The sequence below is a fragment of the Lichenostomus cassidix genome, chromosome 1 (assembly GCF_008360975.1).
Source record: "Lichenostomus cassidix isolate B80296 chromosome 1, HeHo_3.0, whole genome shotgun sequence".
NCBI classification, from domain to species: domain Eukaryota; kingdom Metazoa; phylum Chordata; class Aves; order Passeriformes; family Meliphagidae; genus Lichenostomus; species Lichenostomus cassidix.
This window is the reverse complement of record NC_139479.1, coordinates 115334121-115337139: the sequence shown is the minus strand read 5'-3', so window position 1 is coordinate 115337139 and position 3019 is coordinate 115334121. Positions and strand designations below refer to the sequence as shown.

The window sequence follows — 3019 nt, the reverse complement described above, 5'->3', positions numbered from 1 at the left end:
GAAGGGGGAGCAAGCTCTGTGCAGCCACCGGACCAAAGGAACCGTCCCCACAGCCGACCGGAAGGCGAAAGCCTCGGGTCTCGCCCCTGCTCTTCGGGGACGACACGCAGGGGCCTCGCCACCCTGAGCCTACTCAGGGGTGGCACGGGGTCAGAGGCCGTGACGCGCCCCGAGTACGGGGGGGTAACGCTGGCCAGGGGCCAGCAGACTAGGCAGAAAGCTGCCGGGCTCGGGGAGAAGCCCTGCGCCCTGCTTACAGGGTGGGCTGGGGGGCCGGGAGAGCTCCGTGTCCCCGACGCGGGTGCGGTGAGAGGGGCTCTGACCCTGCTTACAAGGCGGCCCCTCTCTCCGGGCAGCCAAAGGAGCACAACGTTGGCAAAACACCAACAACAAAGACCTTGCCCCTCTCACTTACAGGGGAGGTCGCCCAGCACGGAGCTATGGCCTTTACCCAGAGGGCCTCTCGTGCCCCCTACTTCGCCTCCAGGCCGCCGCTGCGCTCGCCTTGCCTCGCCGTTCTGCTCTTGAGCTCGCCGCTCTAACTCTTGAGCTCGCCGCTGCAGCTCTCGCCTCGTCGTCCCACGGCTTCTGCCGACAGACGACGAGACACTCAGCACCGAAAGGCTCCGGCTCCCACGCCCGAGGGGAACGGCCACCCAGCTGCCCCACGGGGAGATCCTCGAGCCGCCACCCACAGACACCAGCCCCCCGCCCCAGCTCCACAAAGGCCCCCCAGCTTCAGCTCGGCTCACCATCGCGACGTCCGGCGCAGTCCCATCCGGCGCTGGGAGCGAGGCCCTCTGGGCAAATGACGCTGGGCACGCACAGCAGCGGCCAAAGAGGCTGCTAGCCCTGCTTACAGGGGCCTCCGGCCGCTGCCTGGACTGTAAAGTGCCCGGGACTCCAGAGCACCGGCTCTGGGCCCCGAGGCCTGCGGAGGGGGCTCCTTCTCCTCTCCGGTTCCGGGGGGCTAACCCCCCCCTAGGCTGCCGGCTGACGGAGCACCGAGGCTCCCAGACACGCAAGCCTGCTTACAGGCCGGTCGACACCCGGGGGGCCACGGAGCTCGGCCTTCCCCCACGGTGACAGGAACGGATACTCGACACTCGACACTTGTCAGTTAAGCCAGTCCAAGAACACGGCCTAAGGCCCAGGGGCCGGGAGCCCAGCCCCGAGGACAGGGAGGGCACACGCCCGGCCCCCCCGTGACTCCTGGCCCCAGGCCCCTAAAAGGCCGGGGCCAGGGATACCCGCCTGATTACAGGGGGTCCCTCCGACCGCCCGCCGAGGCCCGGGGACGCACAGAACCCCACTTACGGGGCCGTCCCCCGTGGCCCGGCACTCCCAACAAAGCGCCACGGAGCGCTCTCGTTCCTGTCACCTGCCTAGAGCAGCCTCTCCAGCCCTGAGTTACAGGGACCCGGGCCGCTCCTGGGGACAAAGGGGCTCCACACAATCGTGACACGTGCCCCGACTACGGGGCCGTGGCGTGCCAGCAGGTCGGTAGCACCTGCAGGACGGCCGGCCGTGCAGCGCGGGCAGAGACCCGGGCCCTGGCTACAGGCGGGTCAGCGTGCCCACGCTACCACTAAGCGGCTCGGTGCCGTCAGGACTGGCAGCCGCGCAGCGCGGGCAGAGACCCGGGCCCTGGCTACAGGCGGGTCAGCGTGCCCACGCCGCCATTAAGCGGCTTGGTGCCGCCCTCGGCAAGCAGGGCCAAGGCCTGAGACTTTCCCCCCCCGCCCGGCCATGGCGAGGGTTCCTTCAGCCAAGTGCCTGCACACAGCTCCTCTTTCCCTCCTGGGACGTCTAAGCTAGGCTGGCCTATTTCTAAAGGGGGTCTAAAGCGCAGCCACACTCGCTCACGCACGCCAACTACACACTGGGGGACACGGGGGAGGGAGGGGGGGATGGAGGGGGAACGCAGTCCCGGAAGGGGGAGCAAGCTCTGTGCAGCCACCGGACCAAAGGAACCGTCCCCACAGCCGACCGGAAGGCGAAAGCCTCGGGTCTCGCCCCTGCTCTTCGGGGACGACACGCAGGGGCCTCGCCACCCTGAGCCTACTCAGGGGTGGCACGGGGTCAGAGGCCGTGACGCGCCCCGAGTACGGGGGGGTCACGCTGGCCAGGGGCCAGCAGACTAGGCAGAAAGCTGCCGGGCTCGGGGAGAAGCCCTGCGCCCTGCTTACAGGGTGGGCTGGGGGGCCGGGAGAGCTCCGTGTCCCCGACGCGGGTGCGGAGAGAGGGGCTCCGACCCTGCTTACAAGGCGGCCCCTCTCTCCGGGCAGCCAAAGGAGCACAACGTTGGCAAAACACCAACAACACAGACCTTGCCCCTCTCACTTACAGGGGAGGTCGCCCAGCACGGAGCTATGGCCTTTACCCAGAGGGCCTCTCGTGCCCCCTTCTTCGCCTCCAGGCCGCCGCTGCGCTCGCCTTGCCTCGCCGTTCTGCTCTTGAGCTCGCCGCTCTACCTCTTGACCGCTCCTCTCTCGCTGGCTCCTCTCACCTTGTCATCTTGCTGCTTCTGCCAATGGACGACAACAAGGTGAGACCTGAAGAACCCTCACCTCCTGTCCCTTAAGCTGACGGCGACCCAACAGCCCCATGGCGACGTCCTCGAACCACCCCTTTCCTAACTGTAATAGCGTGACATAACGACGAGAGGGAACTCACGGCAGTCTCAATGTGAGATATAAGCAAGCTCCATTTTATTTCACCAAACAAGAGACTTATATACTGTTACAGATGTTACTAACTATAGTTACACACATATCTGCAGTTTGTTCTCACACACTCAGGGATCCTCCTGGTGACTCCCTTATTCTTTCTCATAACACTTCTGACTTCCTATTCTTTCCCATGACATTCTTCTCACAGAACATTCTCAGAAAAACAAGCTACTGTAGCTTGTTAAGATTTTAATTAAGGTCTGAGTATGCTGAGGCCCTGCTCAGGTGTCTTCAGTTAGCATAAGTTTTGCTGGAAAACTGCGTTTTCCAACAATAGTGGGTCTTCT

General features: G+C 64.7%; 1 long non-coding RNA gene across 1 annotated transcript; it reads right to left on the bottom strand.

Annotated features, from left to right (window-relative positions):
• Positions 1-504: 504 nt before the first annotated feature.
• LOC146445670 (uncharacterized) lies at positions 505-2565 on the bottom strand. Its single transcript, XR_014855789.1, has 2 exons — positions 753-2565; positions 505-588 (listed from the first exon to the last, which is right to left on the bottom strand). It is a non-coding gene; the product is annotated as an uncharacterized LOC146445670 (long non-coding RNA).
• Between the last annotated feature and the right edge of the window lie 454 nt (positions 2566-3019).